Consider the following 20251-nt stretch of genomic DNA (forward strand, 5'->3'; position numbering starts at 1 on the left):
GGATTAAGACAGAATTAAAAGAAATATGTTGGAAACTAGCAAAAACTTTCTAGAAGTCATACTATACTAGAATGAGGCCACAAGGTGGCCCTCTCTCCTTAGAGAGTTAACTTGTTAATATGGAAAAGAAATGGAGCAGAGATATACCAGAGAGTTAAGTGAATTAAGCAGTCAAGCACATTGTAAAGAACCTCGTGACTGATAAAGATTAAGTGCAAAACTATATAAACAAAATGAAAAAAAAAAATTGTTTTAAGAGATTGGATAAGAGCAAGGAAAAACACAAGGAATTTTTAGTACTGGTATCCATATCCTTGTGTATGTGTGTACACATGTATGTAGGTGTGTATATATACTCTGTGTGTGATCTTGGACAAGGCACTGAACCCCCTGAAATATGAGGTAGACTAAGGTTCCTCAGCTCTAGCTCTGCAAGGATATTAGCGCTAAGACAGTGGCCCATAAGTATTAAAATAAAGAGCAGTTCATGGGACCAAGATCCCCTCACCGTCACTCTAAGCTGGAGAGAGCCTCTGATTTGTTAGTAAATGGATTCCTCTGCATGTGGAGGAGATAACTTCTATGATATAGTCTACAATTTAGCCTGTACCCTCCACTCCCCCACCAAAAAATAATAATTCTGGTCTCTACAGAACCTTGCAAAATTTGGTGCTTGTTAATAATAGATTCTTCTGAAAACTATTCACATGGTTCATAAATAGTAAGATTTCTGGTCATACAACCTTCATAATTTTCTCAAATTGCTGCCACCTTACCTAACAGCTAGACTATTGCCTTTGCCCGCTGGTTTGCGTGCCCCCACTTCTCTCCCCATTCCAGTCTTACCTCTGCTCAGCTGTCAATCGCCCATTTCATCATGTCATTTTCTCCATAAATAAATTCCATTAGCTTATTCCATTAGCTTCCTGTCACCTCCAGGATCAGATGCAAAATTCTGTTTTGCATTTCATAACTGCCTCTCCCCCCCACACACAATCTTGCCTGTCTTTTAATATTTTATTGGCCCTTATGTGCTGTGTAATCCAGTGTCCCTGACCTCCTGGCTAGTCTTTAGAAGACACCCTATTTCTTGACTCAAGGCATTTTCACTGGCTGTCCCTTATTCTTGCAATTTTTTTTCCTCATCTCATTCCTGGCTTCCCTGTCATTCTTCAAGTTCTGGCTAAAATTCCACTTTCCATATAGATTCTTCCTTTTGTTGATTATCGCTAATTTTATCTTTTATATAGTTTCTTTGTTCATTGATGTTTGTATATTGACTCCTCCATTGTACTAAAAGTTCTTTCAGAAGCTTTTTTTAACCTTTTAACCTTTCCTTGTATCCCCAGCACATAGTACAGTGTCTGGCACATAGGAGGTACTTAAGTGTTTTTTGAATGACTATCTTCATTCTGGAGATAATTAGGGACTCTGTTCTTCTTATGCTTCCTTCTAATAACGTCCATGTAACAATCAGCAAGAGCTACATAGCTAGTTTGATGAATATATTGTCTGTAAAACTGAGAGATGCACATCTCAGATGGACTTGATGAGATCCTAGATTTCATCTCTCAATGCTCTTTGATAACTGGACATCCAAAGGGAAGGAGGAAATTAGGTAATAGAAAGGCCTCCTGCTTTCCCTAATTCTTCCCAATTCCATTGTGTCAGCAATAGAAAAAAACTTGTCTTCATTGTTTTGGTATCTTATGACTCTGTAGCAGTCCATGTTCTTTCTGCCTTCTTGCTCCCTACTGCACTTCTCAGAGGGCCTTGGTGATTATGTAGCAGTGACATAACTCCCCTCAGGCTTCTGCTTCAGAATGCCTTCTGTTATTTTCTGATGCATTATTTGGTAATATTTTTTATTATAGAAGTGGCTTGATATAGTAAAAATAGTGCTGGGATTAGAATCAGGAAGATATTCAAATTCTGCTGCTTACTAGCTGGGTGGGCCCCAGTAGGTTTTCTAACCTCAATATGCCAAAGACTATTCCTTAGAGACTTATCTTTTATTTATTTTTCCTTGAAGGATTTTTAAAATTTATTCAATATTTTCCTCAGTTACATTTAAAACATTATTTTTCATTTTTTTTAAAACTTGTGAATTTTAGGTTCTCTCCCTTATTCCTGCCCTCAATTAAGAAATCACATGTGAATTTATGCAAAACATTTCCATAAAGAGACTTATCTTTTAAATCATCTAGAGATTGTGATTGTGACAGGGGAATTTCTATCACTCATTTTGAAATCACAGATCCTTCTTTATTTATATACCATGGATATCTGTGTTAACTTGGGGACTTTTACTTGGGTTATCTAACCTGAAGTGGCTAGGAAGTCCAGTGGATAGAGTCCTGTGCCTGAAGTCAGGAAAACATGTGTTCAAATTCAGCCTCAAACACCTAACTTATGTAACCCTGGACAAATAACTTAACTGTCTGCCTCACTTTCCTCAACTAAAATTTTAAGATAATAATAGCATCTACCCCACAGAATTTTTGTGAGAATCAAATGAATTATGCTAAATGTTCAGGATACAAAGGAAGGAAAAAAGTCTAAAAAAGTATTCCTAATCATGGAAGCATAAGAAAAATAGGCGAAAGTGTGCTCTCTTGAAGTTTTCTTTCAAGAAGTCTAAACATCACTCTACCAACAATGTTGAATCATCCTATTCCATTAGTATTATTAGTGCAGTTTTTACTTCTAATCATGAAAATTCTAAACAAGTGATTCATATTTGATTTTTACTTGCTGTATAAAATTGAGCAATATACTTTTGGCTTTTAGAAATATTTTAACTGTCATAGCCCCAACAAAATGTGGGTCTAAGAATAAATTCTCAAAAGGTCAACTTTTACCAAATCATTAGTTATTCAAGCCTCCTAGAAATATAGTCAGATATAGTATAAATAGTATGTCTAGAATGACTTATAAGAAGTACCTGTTAGATCTATCTCTTGTACGTTAACTTTATTTTTTCCCCTAATGTTACTATTCTTCCCATCTAGACTTTCTCCATAAATAATTTTAATTCTCTCAAAAAAAGAAAAAAAAAAAAGTAAAACAAATAATTCCAATAGATTAGATTAGTGCTGAAGAAGCACCATTCTTGGTCTGTATCTAGAATTATGTACTTATACTTGCTCTATACAAATATTAAGTATTTTTCCATAAAAAGAATTACATTATAGGTAGGTGCAAAATGCATGCTGTGGCTCTTGAAGCTTACTTGACAAAGCCCACAAGATGGTGATATTATCCCACAAAAGAAGGCTCTAATATAAACTTGATACTCTCCACTTTCAGCATATTTCTTTGTGACTAAGGAAATGAGATTTCAAGAATAGTTGTGCTTTTAAGCTTAATATAGGAATTAAAATACATTTTAAATATGTTTTAATTGATCAAAATGTATTTTATTTAAAATGCATTATGTAGGAATTGAAATACATTAAACTCAGAGAATGGTGAATTTAAATCCTTTTGAAAAGAAAATCAAAATAAGGGGCTAAGGATCAGTTGAAAAGTAGTAGTGTACTTCTGTCTGGATCATTTGGGGAGAACTGAATGTATGTAAAAGGTAGCCAGGTGGCATAGTAGATAGAATGCTGATCAAGAGTCAAAGATTTTTAATTCAAATCCAGATTCATATACTTCATTCATCAAAAGTGTGACTTGGGGCAAGTCATTGACCTCTGTCTGCCTCTGATAGTTTATAAAATGGAAAAAAAAATAACACCACTCTTTTCCAGAGTTGTTGTAAGACTAAAATAATATTTTTAAAGAGCTTTATAAGTGCTACATGATTGTTAGCTATTATTTGTGGATGACCATTTCACAGAATCTTTAAGTTAGAGAAGACCTTAAAGGCTATATCATGCAGTCTATCAAAGATTATTTTTTTTTTTACATTATACTCAATGAGGGATAACTAAATGCAACTCATGTCACTTACAATAACAGTTAGGATTATTTTTTATGCCAAGCCTAACTTTCCTTATCTGCAACTTCTACTCATTGCTTGTAGTTCTGCTTTCTGAAGCCAAACAGAAGAATTCATTGACTGAGAAATTAGTAGAAGAAAAGTTTAGATCTGAAAAGGATAATTTAGCTCACCATCTCCAATTTCCCACCCAATGGAAGAATCTACCCTTGAGAATAACATATATACTTAGTTGAATATAAAAATCTATCTTACCCTATAAGTAAGTATAATGGCTAAGGGATAATAGAAGGGAGAAGGGCAACTGATAAAAGGGAGGGTGTATTGAGGAGAGCGGTGATCACTGGTGAAGAAGGAAAGAGTGAAGGGTAAGAGAAAAGGAAATAAAGAGGAAAAATTGGTTAGAAAATATACAATTATTATAATAACAAATTTGAATGGGGTGAATTCACATATAGCAGATAGCAGAATTAAAAACCAGATTAAAAACCAGAATCCTATATATTATTTATAAGAAACTCTTTTGGGGATGGCATGGGGAGGCCTGCTGTGGAAAATCTGGCAGGAGGCTCTTAGCCATAGTACGTACAGTAGCATTGGCTACTCTTCTTGGTTCAGAAAGCCAGTGGATCATCAGCCAACTGTGGGATCTCCAGTGGGACTACAGAAGACAAATTTTGAGTCCCCAAACTCCAGCATAACAGATGAAACTTAACCAGGCCTACCCAGCTCAGTGGGAAAGCCTGTAGCACCACCAGCCCCAGTGGTCAGTGAGATGCCTGTTGTTCTGTAAAAGAAGCTTGGGACAATCTCTCCTGTACCCTTGGAGCAGAACTCTGACTATAGAAAGCTACGATGGAGATGAGAAAATCAGAACATAAACCCAGAAGAGGACAGCAAAGGAAAAATGTCTTTAGGTGAAGCTTCAAAGGGAATATGAACTGGTTTTCAACTCAAAAGACTTTCTTAAAAGAGTTCAAAAAGGACTTTAAAAAAGAGAGAAAAGAAAAATGGGAAAAATAACGAGAGCTATGCAAGAGTTGTGAAAATTTTAGGGGTAATGCCAACAATTTGGATAAGGAGGCACAGAAAATGACTGAAGAAAACAACTCCTTAAAAAACAAATTTGGTGAAGTGGAAGAAGAAAACTAATAGAATTGGCGAAATGGAAAAAAAATCCACTGAACTAATCAACTCCTTTAAAAGTATAATTAGCCTTTTTTTAAAGGAGGTTTAAAAAAAAGCTAACTTAAGAAAATAATTCACTCAAAATTAGAATTGGAATAACATAAGGGACTCAATGAGACATCAAGAATCAGTCAAACAAAACAAAAAAAAAATTAGAAGAAATGTAAAATATCGCTTTGGAAAATTACGACTTGCTCATGTATAGGCCAAACCAATACAATAAAAATGATAATTCTGACTAAATGAATCCATATATTCAGTGTCATACCAATCAAACTACCAAGAAAATTAAGAACTAGAAAAACTAATAAAGTTCATTTGGAAGAACAAAAGCTTAAGGAAATCAAGGGGGAAAAATATGAAAGAATGTGATCTAGCTGTACCAGATCTCAAAATGTGTTATAAAACAGTAATTATCAAATCAGACTGATACTAAGTAACAAAGTGGTGAGTCCTTGGAATATATTACGTATAAATTGAATTATAATAAATGACCTTAATAATCTAGTATTTGATAAATCCAAAGATCCAAGCTTCAATAGCTAATATTTTCCTTTGGGGGGGGGATCATATTAGCTGATTTGATTGGTGTGAGGTGATATCTTAGAGTTGTTTTAAAGAAGGGAAATATTTATTTGTTCAAAAATATTTATAGCAACTCTCTTTGTGATGGCTAAGAATTGGAAATCAAAGGAATCTCTCTTAAATGGGGAATGGCTAAACAAGCTATGGTATATGATTGTAATGGAATATCATTGTGTTAAAATAGATGACAAGCAGAATGGTTTCAGAAAAATCTGGAAAGACTTATGTGAACCAATGCATAATGAAGTAGACAGAACTAGAACATTATACACAAGAATAGCAATATTTTTTGATAAAGAATTGTGAATGACTTAGATATTCTCAGCAATACAATGATCCAAGACAATCCCAAAGGACAAATGATAAAGCAATTCACCTCCAGAGAAAGAACTAATATTGTTTGAATATAGACTTATAGACTTAACTGTGATATTTTTCACATTTTTTTCATTGTTTTTCTTTCATTCAAATCTTGTACAAAATGAATAATATAGAAATGCTTTACAAAATAGCACATTGCAGTTTATATGTGTTTGATTACCATCTCAGGCAAAGAGGAGAGGAGGGAGAGAAGGATGGATAGAATTTGGAACTCAAAACTTTAAACAAAGTGTTTTTTTTTCAATTGAGAGGGGAAAAAAGAATCTTCCTTTAAGTATCTTGACAGTTTATTATCCAGCTTCATATTGAATCTTTCTAGATAATCAAAATAGAACCAGATTGGGAGTTAGAAACATGAGTTCCAGATTTGGTACTGCCACTTAGCAGTTGTGGGATTTTGGAACTTGCCTGGGACACAGTTTCCTTTTAAATAACATTAATAATTCTTTTCCTGCTGAGGGTTGCTATGACCAATGATTTAAATAACATCTGTCAAAGTGCTTAGTAAATGATAAAGTATTAGGGGCATATAAGGGAGTGCTCACTACCTTTCAAGTCCCCCTGTTCTAGGACAGGTTCTTGGAGGAAATATAACACAAAAAAAAAAAAGATTTAGGAAGTATCCAAAATGAATTTTGCTCTGGGAGTAAATTAAACAAATCTCATATCCCTTCAAAGGATTTTCAGATTTTTCTCATCTTGTCCTTACAATAATCTTGTGAAATAAATGGCCAGACCAGATTGTTTTTATTTTTTAATTTTATTTTCTTTGTTTAAATTTTAACTTGGTTTTACCAATAATTTTCTTTTATAACACTCATTTCCAAATATATCTATCTGCCCCTCATCAAACTATTCATGGTATCAAAGATAAAAAATGAATAAAAAAAGTTAAAACTAACTAAATTCATTAACTATTTTTGTTAGTATATACAATATTCCATATCCATAGTCCTCTACATCTATAAAGGAGTTTGGGGGTATACTTTTTCATCTTTTGATCTTTATAATTTTCCAGTGTACAGTTTTTATTGTTCTTTCAATTTTACATTGTCATAATTGCATATATTATTTGTATTTCTGTTTATTCATTGTTAGAGTGGAGGGCAAATCTCAAGGGCAGAGTATGAGGCACTTGGAGGCTTATTCTGCTCTTGAGATTTGCCCTCTACTCTAACAATTCTGTATCAGTTCATATATTTTCCTCTGCTGCTTTAAATTACCCATTCTTTTTTTATGAAATGGTAATATTTAGTTACATTAATGTACTTGATTATTTATCTAGTCTTCAATTAATAGACATCAACTTTGTTTTCAGTTTTTTGCTACTACAAAAAATACTTCTATGAATATTTTGATATAGTTAAGATCTTTATTCTGACTTTGTACTCCTTGCATTTATTTGCCTTGGAGTAGAATCTCTAAGTCAAATATTATGAACATGTTTTAATCATTCTTTTAGGAGAATTTAAAACTGCTTTCCTGAATGGTTGAAACAGGACATGTTTTTATCCTCATTTGATAAATGAGGAAACTGAGATCCACAAAGATTAAGGTGATTGCAGAACCAAAAGCATATTAGTGACATTGATGAAATATGACATGGGAAGTAGTAGTCCTGTGACCCACATTTTACAAAGACCATATTCTGTGTTGCCCTAATCTCTGAATGCAGAATTATTTCATAGTGGAACTGGGCCATCTCTTGTTTTATCCCTCTTTTGCAGAAATCATTGGAGCATGCTAAATTTGCCAATCCTTTATAGTCACTATGCCTTTCTATATTGGTGAAACTATTTGTTTCCTTGCCTAATGCTTTCTGCCAACCACTTGGCCATCTCTACAATTCTCCCTCAGACATCCTAGGTGGTAATAAGGGCAACTTGAGTGTTCTATCTCATGATCCAGCTCATTGATTACATTTCTAAACAGTGTGAACATCTCTTTCAATAAAATGATAAATGACTTTTCTCACCTTTTCTTTAACTCAAAGATATTCCACCTAACACCCTTCAAACTCCCAAAAGGGCTGAAGCTGGCATCTCCTCATAAATGGATTGAGCCTTTCTCTTCTCAAGCTTGCTCTATAATTTACTGCAGAGAAGCCAAAATTACTGACCTTTTATCCAGTGAGGGTGACAGAAACTTCACCCCAACCCTAATGTCTTCAAGTTTATAATCTCATAAACTGAATAGCATGGCTCTCCAGAAAGGCTTGGGCTAACCACAAAAATTCTGGTTGTTTTATTTTTTCCCAACTTAGTAAGAAAGGAAACTAACAACAGATCTGCTCTAGAGGGCAGGATTTTTTTCCTATTGTAGGAGATTTTGGGAGACTCTAACGAGGGGCATAATTATGAGTCATTCATATATTTCCTAACCATATTTCCACAGGCAGAATTATTATGAACTTGAGACCTTTTAAGATCTACTTCATCAAACAGAAGCCTAATGTAGTGACCCCTAGGGTTACATAATAATAACTGACATGTATGTACATAATGCTTTAAGTACTATATCTAGGGGGAGGATTTTGGGAAGATAAGAGAGTAGGTCAGTGAATTTCAGTCTCTCCAGATTTCCCCAAAAAACAGAACAAATTTGCACCGCAGGGCAAACACAGCTTGGTGAAAGATCAAAACTTGGGGCAGAACAGGGGTCCTCCTGGAACAATCTAAGAAGATTCAAAGACCCCAGACCAGGCATTAACCAGTGAAGTGCAGACACCTCTGGACTAGTTCCAAAAAAATCACCAAGAAGAGCCCCCTGAGGTGAACTGGGTTTGTCTGGAGCCTCAGCAAGACCCATAGAAACTTTCACTTCCTGGACCTGTGTGGATCTGAGGTCTGAGTCTGAAAAGACTGAGGGAAACTTGGCTGATTAAGAACACCAGGCCCAGCTGCAAAGACACTAAGGTGTGGGGGCACCCCATGTTTGGAGGTGCTTATACTAATAATTCCCATTTTTAAAAAATGAACCAGCAAAAAAGAAAGAATCCAATTTACTATGGGAATAGGGTAGACTGGGGTTCATCTTCAGAGGAGGGCACTGAAGTAAAAAGTTTTTTTCTATCCCTAAGAGTAGTAGTAAATAGCTCCCAGAGAGAATTTATAGAACTCAAAAGGTAATTTAAAAATCAAATTAGAGACATTGAGGAAAAAATAAAAATGAAAACCATTCAAGAAAAGATTATGGGAAAAAAAGTTATCCAACTAGAAAAGGACATACAGAATCTTAAAGACAAAAACTGAGCTAGAGGAAATCAGTAAAGCTATGAGAGACCAAGAAATAACAAAACAGAATTTAAGAATGAAAAATAGAATAGAATATAAAACATTTTATAAGAAAAACAAAAGATCTGAAGAACAGATCAAGAAAAGAAAATATTAGAATAATTGGACTACCTGAAAGCCATGACCAAAAAAGAACCTTGATATAATAATGCAAGAAATAATCCACAAAAATTGTACTGAAATGATAGATCATGAGGGAAAAATAAGAATAGAAAAAAACCCATTGATGATCACCTCAAAGAGATTCTTTTTGGAAAACATAAATATTATGTCAAATTTCAAAAGCCCTAGATAAAAGAGAAATTTTTACAAGAAACAAGAAAAAAAGCAATTCAAATATGCTGGAGCTAAAATTAAAATTGTACTGGACTTATCAGCAGCCACAATAAAAGACTCCAAGTCCTGGAATCATATACACCAGCAATCAAAAGAACTAGGCCTGTGTCCAAACATATCAAGCAAAATTATCCATCATATTCAATGAAAAAAATGAACTTGCACATTTTTAGAACTTTTTATCAACCAAATCAGAACTCAGTAAAAATTTAATGTATAAAAGCCAATATCCAAGATTCATTTTAAGGAACTTAATGTGGACAAATTGTTTATGTTTTCTACATGAAAATGTATACCATTTGTTTACAATTGATATCGGAAATTGGGTAGCTCAAAAAAAAAGATTTATGCAAATGAGGTGCAGAGGAAGAATAGCACAGAGTCATTAGAGATGGGGAGGAAGTCTCTTAGCTCTGAAAACCTACTCACTTTTGGGAATGAATTAAATAGGCATCATTACATATATACTATAAAGTGTATAGTACCCTTCAAAATCTATACAAAAAGCAGGGGGGAGGGAAAAATCAATGGGATTGCAATGGGATGTAAGGGAAGAAAGAAGAGGGATGGAGGGGAATAAAGATAAGGGGGGGATCTATGGGTGAGGGGTATCTTAAATAATAGCAAGGCAAGTTAAGGAGCAGAATTATAGTAGTAGACTTAACCGAGATAAGAAAGAAGAGATGTGCATAAACACTATGTTATAGATCAGGAGTTGAATTTATTAGTAAAAAAAAAAAAAAAAAAGTATCAGTAGTAGTCATTGATCTTAGACATAGTCAAGCTTGAAGATTCAATCTAAAGAGAAACTTACATTATATGTCAGCCATATTAATATTGTTTTAGATGCATGTTTACATATAGGTTAATGGGTGTATATATACGTGTGTGTTTGAGTATATGTAAATATGTATACATGTTGCCCTATGTATGTCTGTATATATGTGTGTGAGTCTGTGAATGGATGTGAATACACATATATGTGTGTGTTTTAAATATATTTAGCTATTAAATACAGCTGTTCTTTAACTATAGCATGCTTGGGGGAAATTAGTGGAAATGAAAGGGGGAAAAAAGAGCAAAGTTTGAAAAGTGCACAGTAGAGAACAAAACAACCTACAAGGAAGTAAAGAGAAGATGGACACTCATGAATATAATTTCTTTGCTTGAATTTGAAATTCATTATTATATTTTGAATCCTCCCTGACATTCTTCTGGGCATATGACATTATTCTGGGTTTTTGTTGTTGTTGTTTGTTTGTTTTATTTTTCTTTTCTGTCTCTCTATTTTCTATTAAATTAAAAAATAATACTTTTAAAATGTTTATATCCAAAGCCTTTTTAATTCACTGTTTCATTTTTCTTTCCTTTTAATTTTTTTGTAGTTAGTTTCAGTATTTGGAACATAGTAATAGTTGGCATTTATATAGTGCTCTGAGATGAGGCACAGTGCTTTACATATATTATTTCATTTGATGGTCAGAAAAGTTTCAAGGGATAGTTATTATCATTATCTCTATTTTACAGATGTGGAAACTGAGATTGAGAGAGAGAAAATAACAGACCCAGAATCATACAATTATTGTGTCTGAAGTAGACATAATTCCTGATTTCAGGTCTTGACTCTTTATCCACAGTCACCCATATGATTTGAAAGAGGTGAATCACAAACACATCAAGCAAATTATCTAACAGTTTTCCTTTTGAACACCATGAAGGCAAAATGACCAGTTATGTGCATTTTTCACTCTCTCCTGACCATTTGCTTTATTCTTATATAAAGGTACCATTAAACCCCCAAATGTCTATTTCACTATAACCTTAATATAAAACTACCAGTTGATGGCATTTTGCAGCTTGCAGAACACTATTGCATGCACTATTTCATTAGATTGTCACAATGACCTTGTGAGATAAGGACAAAAGCAAAAGGATTTCAAGCTTGTCAGACCTTTGAAATCATCTAAAAATTAAGCAATGGTTGGACAAGTTAAATATGTTGAAATTGTGATGCTTTGGAGATATATGGGTTGGACTCAGTGATCACTGATGTGTCTTCCAAATCTAAAATTCTGTGATCTAGTCCAAACTTTTCATTTCACAGATGAGACAAATGAGGTGAAGAGGCTTGTCCAAGATCACATGAATAGTAAGGAAAAGAAGTACCATGAATTCTAAAGTTTTATGGTTTCAAATACAAATCTCTTCTCATTATCCTATGCTTAGCCTTTAATTAAGATCAAGTACAGAATGTATAATCTCCCCACAATAGAGTGGGGCCAAATGTTCTTTTTTTTTTTTTCATAAACAGATAACCCTGCCATGTAAATTATAGCTCTTAATAAATATTTGTTATTTGATTATCCCTCCCCATTTAACAAATGAAGAAACAGACTCAGAGAGGTAAGTAAAGTTACCCATGAATTTCCTGCTAATGAGTTTATTATTTGTATCAAGTCATTTCAACTTACTTGGGCCTCTATTTCCTCATCTGTAAAACATGAGGTTTGAACAAGTGGCTTCTTATATGCTGTCCTTTCTAGCTCTAGGATCTCAGGATCTAATAAATGTCTAAACCAAGCTCAGATCTTTTGATTCCAAATCCAGTGCTCTTATTCTGTACTGTAATATAGTTGCTAAGTATGTATACATTTGGAACATAAGTTATTTTTTAAAATATAAGTAAATGAAAATATTTAGTTAAGAATTTCTATTTAACATAGAAGGCTCTGGGATGCACATAGACAGATGTGTAAATGGCTTATTGGCCTGAAGCAAAGGACTATGAGCTATGAACTCCTCCCAGAGCTGTTTTAATATAATTCCCATAAATTTGGGCAATATTTGTCACTATAGATTTTATGTAGTTTGCCTCTAACAAAATAGTGCATTAATATAAACCATCAAGTCAAAAAGCATTTCTTAATCACCTGCTATGTACCAAGCACTGTGCAAAAAGCTTGACATTGTGCTAACTGAAAGACAATTGGGTAGCTTTGAACCCTGGATAAAGTAATCTAGTGGCAAAGGAATTCCCATCCTGTGATTACCAGTGAGCAATGAGTCCACTGAGTTACACAGAACATAAATGCCTCTGGAAACAGCTTCTGGTTTGTCTAGGCACATTTAAAAATAAGCAGATCCCCAGGAAAAAATTGTCTAGTGAACATTTGTCAATGTCCCTTAGTTTCTCATTTATGTAGAGCTTTCTCACCTTTCAGGTCCTAACAGCTCTTTTTTCTAACATAGTTTCCTCTGTTAATCAAAAAACAAAACAGGAAAAAGTTGTATTAGCCAAATTAGTTTAGCTGATTGATTATACATCAGTTTGAATGAGTTTCAGCCCCTAGTTTTGTTGGCATACCTGAAATTATTTTTCCAACTCTAGAAAGAAAATACTTTCAGGTAGCAAGAGGATATATTCAGTAAAAGGGAACTCTGAAATCACTTGTGATTACTACTATCAGAGTTTAGATAAGACAGACAAATTTTTAATAATTATCCCAGATTCTCAACAAGTGTTAATTATCACATTTACTAATTTATGCCATTGAACTATATCCAATCAGTATTTGCATGTAAATACTTTTAAGTTCCTTTAGTACAGGGAAATGTTTTTTTTTGTTTTGTTTTGTTTTGTTTTCATTTCACTCTTATGACAATTTTTTTTTCTCCTAATGTTCCTTTCAATGATTTCCTGGCATATGACAATACAAAAAAGAGTAGTCACAACCTTTCCCTTTTCTGAATTAATATGTATAGGTATATCATAAATAATGTTGACAACATAACCCCCCCCCAAAAAAAAAATTGGCACTAATTAGGAGGAAATTTAAACTAAATTCCACCAGGGTGTTCTCAACCTCACTATAAGATTAATAGATTGATAATATGCATATCCCCAGTTCTTGCTCACCTTGTGTCCTGCACTTTCAATGTCCTTACCTACTGGATCAGCTAATATTTGACCTAGTTAGCTCTTCCAAAGAGACCTTGGTTCTTCCCTATTCAAGTTCTGTTTCTTTGTAAATATCCCCTATAACATATTTTCTCTAATTTTGTGTTTCCATTGAAACAAGCAATTGAACATGGAAAAGTGTATATGTATCCCTATTTAATTATAAGCATTTTCCAAGTATATTTTATCAAGTCAGGTAAGTCTGTCCCCAAAATGAGGGACCCCAGAAAGAACTCACCAATTGAAGCAAGGGGATTAGCATTATGAAAGAATCTTCCAGGAAAATGCATTTGAGCAATCTCAAATTACACTACAAAATAGTATTCATTAAAACAATTTGCAACTGGTTTAAAAAAAAATTGATCAGTGGAACAGATTAGGGACACTGTATATACAAAGGTTAAAAAAAAAAAAAAAAAAAAAGCCCTCAGTGTAGTGATTGACAAATCCAAAGATGGTTATTGGGGTAAGATTCACTATTTGATTTGAAAAATATATACTGGGAAAACTTCATAGCAGTCTGTCAGGAATTAACTTTAGAATTATACCTCATGCCATATACCATATGACCTAGATATAAAAGATCATATAAATTAGAGGAGCAAGGAAGAAATTATATTTTGACTCTATGGATGAGGGAAGAGTTTATAATTAAATTTGATACAGAAGTTCGTAAAAGATATATTGGACAATATTGGTTAAATAGAATTTAAAAGATTTTGCATAAATGAATGTGATATAAAAACTGTTTACAGCAAAAGCTAATTCCCAAGCCATTCAGTGTTCAATATTAGTTGCTAAGGGCAGTCCTTATTTGGAAAAAAATATTCAGTCTTGGCCCTGAGCTCAAAAAATTGTAATATTTCTTCTCTTCTTTTGACATGATCAATATGCAATGGTAATAAAAATAAAATAATGGTGCAGTATGGCAACACATGTGCACTTGAAACAGTTGAGTTATAACTGTGTCACTGAAATTTGTAGCGTGTTTAGCAGCAGTGTAAAATGATGAGAAAGCCACATATGGTCTTTGTCATAACTACTCAATTCTGCAGTTGCATATGCCATAGATAATACATAAAACGAATCAGCTTGGCTGTGCTCCAATAAAACTTAACTTAAAATATATATTCTACAAGTTCTTAGTTTGCAAGCCAAAGAAAGACAGCTGGCTAGATTTAACTGAACAAGTGCCCTAGAATCTAAACAAACCCTGTCAATGAGTACTTTGAAGTATACAGACAAGTTTGATGTCAGTCAATAGTTTAATGGGATTTTTATATAGAATGACTAGCTTGAAAGCCAAAATAGGGAACCCTGAACAGAAGCATGCTATCTAATCATATGTTCCATATAATAAAATTTCTCAATATCCTTATTTACCTAAGATCACACATTTGATGAATTTTGGAATTAATTGAGAAAATATTTTATCATCACTTCCATCAGTCCCAGTTCAGAGATTTAAATATCATAAAGGAAACCATGAGCCTGATAAGGGCCTTGCTACTTATATTGAAAGTCTGTGCCATTTGTTACAATACCTAATTCTGAATTAGTTTCCATGTTGCATATCTATATGTTATACCAGTCACCCACAATGTAATCCTCCAAAAAATGCCTCTTGACTGAACCAAACTCACCATTTAAAATGGCTGCCAAGCATGATAATTGTGGAAATATGTATAGAAAAACTGTACATTTAACATATATTGGATTACTTGCTGTCTAGGGGAGAGATTAGGGAAAAGGAAGGGGGGGAATTTGTAATACAAGGTTTTTCTTTTTTTTAGTTAAAGCTTTTTATTTTTAAAACATATGCATGGATAATTTTTCAACACTGACCCTTGCAAAATCTTGTGTTCCAAATTTTCCCCTCCTTTCTCCTCCTCTTCCCTAGATGGCAAGTAATCCAATATAAACAACAAAAAAGGGAAAATGTTATGTTGTGGTCCACAAGCACTTCCAACATCCTCTCTCTGGGTGTATGTAGATGGCTCTCTTCATCACAAGATCATTGGAACCAGCTTCAATCATCTTATTGTTGGAAAGAGTCACATCCATCAGAATTGATCATCATATAATCTTGTTGCTGTGTACAATGATCTCCTAGTTCTGCTCACTTCACTTAGCATTAGTTCATGTAAGTCTCTCCAGGCCTCTCTAAAATCATCCTCCTGATCATTTCTTATAGAACAATAATATTCCATAACATTCATATACCACAACTTATTTAACCATTTTCCAACTGATGGGCATCCACTCAGTTTCAGTTTCTGGCCGCTACAAAAAGGGCTAACAAATATTTTTGCACATGTGGGTCCCTTTCTCTCCTTTAAGATCTCGTGGGGATATAAGCCCAAGTAGAAATACTGCTGGATCAAAGGGTGTGCATAGTTTGATAACTTTTTGAGCATAGTCCCAAATTGCTTTCTAGAATGGCTGGATCCGTTCACAATTCTACCAACAATGGTAATAGAAGATTTTTCAAGGATAAATGTTAAAAATGATTTATTAATTCCAATAATTTTGAAAATAAAAAGCTTTAATAATAAAAAAATGGTCAAAAAGGCCCTACCAAGTAAAAAAGCACATCTTTGGATGTCATGGAAAGACAGAATGTTTTCAGATCTATTACATTGCTATTCCACTTACAGATCTAAGAATATTAGATTCTGTCAGAAGGGCCACACTAAGAGAGTGCTATTTAAAATCTAGCAGAATAGACTCCAAAAGCACCTATAATAGCTGATACCATTCTTGCTTTGATCATCTGAATTTTCATTCTGTATGGAAATAAAAATCACAGCACTAATTACATAACCAGCAGTTCTATGAGTTCTAGTCATAAATGCTAATGAAGTCAGAATGGAAGTGGTAGACATTTTTCACAGGACCTGTTGTCAAAGTTCGTGTGATTATGAAGCATGATCATGATGCTCATTCAACAAATATTCAAGATACATTCTGAATGTGACTCCTTTACAGTTAATACTCACTTCTAAACAGTAGAGGGCAGCACAAAAGCCTTTTAGGAACCAGATAATTATACTCCAGGAATTAGAGTGTAAAGCAGTGATACAAGTACAGCCGATTGAGTACAGAAACGTGTCAGCAAATTTCATATATAGTTAACTGAATATCTAGACGCATATAAAGAGTGTTTGCATCTGGATTGAGCTATCCAAAAAACTCATTTAAAAATATATAGTTGCACATTTAAGGGGGAAAAATAGGACCCAAAAGCTAAAATAGATTTCAGAGGCAAACTTGTCCAAACTACTGATTTTGTGGAGGGGGAAACTGAGGCCTACCACCTTTAGATGACTTGACAAGGGCTCACATAGAACTCAGGTCTTCTGGACTTCAAGAGTCAAAATGTCCTTTACACAATATCATCCTGTGTCCCATGAGAATTCTCATGTGTAACTAATCAAACAAGATATCTTCAAGTCAGTTAAACAATACTAAACATTTTAGATATACTGCTAAGAAGGCCCTTAAGCAACATTCTTGTTCGTTATATAAATCCAATTAATTCCTTGCTATTCTCTTAGGGGAAAAGTGTTTGTACAATATGATTAAGATTATAAATGATCTTAAATGATGATATTAAAGACACACAATCTTTATTTATTGATAGGTATCATAAAGAATAAACTTTCTAATCATGAAATATTAGACAACCATAAGAACCAGAGAATTTCAAAAGATACTTTCCAGAATTCCAAGGATGGTATTATATTTTGGGAGCAAGTGGGTAGTAGAGCGGATAAAATGCCATCCTAGAGTCAGGAAGACTCATCTTCCTGAGTTTAAATCTGTCTCAGATACTTACTAGCTTTGTAATCCTGGGTACTTAATCCTGTTTCCCTTAGTTTCCTCATCTATAAAACGTGCTGGAGAAAGAAATGGCAAACTAGTTTATCTCTGCCAAGAAAACCCAACATGGGGTCACAGAGAGCTGGTCACGAGCGAACAACAATATTTTGAGGATGTCTTCAAAATAGAAGTAACAACAGAAGGCCTAATAAAAAGACTTCAGGAAATCCTGCATTACTTTATTATGTCATGTAGCAATGGAAAATAGAAACAGATAATCAAGATATCCCAATATTTCCTTCTTAGGTATATTTATTCAAGAAGTAGATGGGATCATGCATAAAGAATGATATTATAAATAAACTAGAAGAACATAACATAGTTTATTTCTCAGACCTGTGGAGGAGGAAGGAATTTGTGACCAAAGAAGAACTAGAGATCATTATTGATCATAAAATAGATAATTTTGATTATATAAAGTTAAAAAGGTTTTGTATAAACAAAACTAATATAGACAAGATTAGAAGGGAAGTAATAAACTGGGGAAACGTTTTTACATTCAAAGATTCTGATAAAGGTCTCATTTCCAAAATATATAGAGAACTGACTCAAATTTATAAGAAATCAAGCCATTCTCCAATTGATACATGGTCAAAAGATATGAACAGACAATTTTCAGATGAAGAAATTGAAACTATTTCTAGTCATATGAAAAGATGCTCCAAATCACTGTTGATCAGAGAAATGCAAATTAATACAACTCTGTGATACCACTACACACCTGTCATATTGGCTAAGATGTTGGAGAGGATGTGCCAAAACTGGGACACTGATACATTTTTGGTGGAACTGTGGACGGATCCAGCCATTCTGGAGAGCAGTTATCAAACTGTGCATACCCTTTGGCCCAGCAATCTTACTACTGGACTTATATCCCAAAGAGATTTTAAAGGATGGAAAGGGACCCACATGTGCAAAAATGGTTGTGGCAGCCCTTTTTGTAGTGGCAAGAAACTGGAAACTGAGTGGATGCCATCAGTTGGGGAAGGGCTAAATAAGTTATGGTATATGAATATTATGGAATATTGTTGTTCTATAAGAAACAACCAGCAGAATGATTTCGGAGAGTCCTGGAAAGACTTACATGAGCTGATGCTAAGTGAAATGAATAGAACAAGAGATCATTGTACACAGCAACAACAAAACTATATGATGATCAATTCTGATAGACATGGCTCTCTTCAACAATGAGATGATCCAAACCAGTTCCAACTGTCCAATAATGAAGAGAGCCATCTATACCCACAAAAAGAACCATGGGAACTGAGTGTGGAACACAACATAGCATTTTTGCTATTTCTGTTATTGTTTGCTTACATTTTTGATTTCTTAGGTTATTTTTCTTTCTAGATCCTATTTTTTGTGCAGCAAGAAAACTGTTTGCATATATTCAATTTAACTTATTTAACATATATTGGACTACCTGCCATCTAGAGGAGAGGGTTGGGGAAAGGAGGAGAAAATTTGGAATGAAGGCTTTGCAAGGGTCAGTGTTGAAAAAATTACTCATGCATATGCTTTGTAAATAAAAATATATAATAAAAAAAGAATTTGATGAAAAAGGAAAAAAAGAAGAGGAAGGGAAAGAGTAGGAGGTTCAAACCATAATTCCTATAATTTAAGAACATAGCATCATACCTGGAGGATAATTCATTTTCTGTTAAGTTTTTCTTCTTCAAAAGGTGACTAATTTGGAGCCATTTTCTCCCCTATGGGAAAAAAAGATATTCATATTGGTTTTGTTAGTTTATATAGTTGTGGATTTCACTAGATAGCCTCTGAAGGCCCTTCTGGTTGTTCTATTGATTCTTTGATTTATCAGCAAGAAGATACTTTTTGAAATGTTCCTTGTATAATGACATCAGTCTGTGCTAGTGTGTTACAATTAACTTAAGCCAGGTACTCTGTCCAACAATTAGAGTCATGCAATGTAACTACATGATACTAGATTAAGGCCCAAATGACTTATGTCATCTACAAAATGGAATAAGCTACAAATTATAATGAAGCACTGAAGTCAGTGGAAGTCAATCAGTTCCACTTATATTTATATCTTCTACAGAGATTTTTATTTATATTTATATAAATAAAAGGATTTATATTTTCTACACATTTTAAGCTTCTCATGACATAAAAAGTCTTCATGGCATTGCTATTGTTGTTGCTATATTTATATAGTCATTAAAAGTTTATAAAGCTATATCTATAAATAGGTAGGTAGATAGATAGCTATACTAGACAAACAGAGATAGATAGATAGATAGATAGATAGATAGATAGATAGATAGATAGTGCTTCTGAAGTCTTAGTGCAGCTTAACTGCACTGAGGCTTTTGGAATATCCTGTGTATATATTATAGGCATAGCCATATATATGTATTTGTATATTTGGGTGTGCATATATGTTTGTGTGCAGAAGAGAGAGATCATATTTAACCCCCATACCTACCCAGTTTCTAGATGAAGGACCAGATGATTAAGGAGGACTGCCAAGAATCTTGCCAGCAATGACTAAGAGAGAAACCCACTGTGATTTTTACAGGATAACCTGTTTCCTTTTCCTGTATAGAAATGGACAGTGGAGGCTCTGGAGTATAACCTTTTCTTGCAATATAATGTGAAAAATTTCAGTCAGCTTCTATATGAAGAGTAGATCCCCTGCATTATAGATTTGCTGGGATG

This window comes from Sminthopsis crassicaudata, chromosome 1 (assembly GCF_048593235.1).
Source record: "Sminthopsis crassicaudata isolate SCR6 chromosome 1, ASM4859323v1, whole genome shotgun sequence".
NCBI lineage: Eukaryota > Metazoa > Chordata > Mammalia > Dasyuromorphia > Dasyuridae > Sminthopsis > Sminthopsis crassicaudata.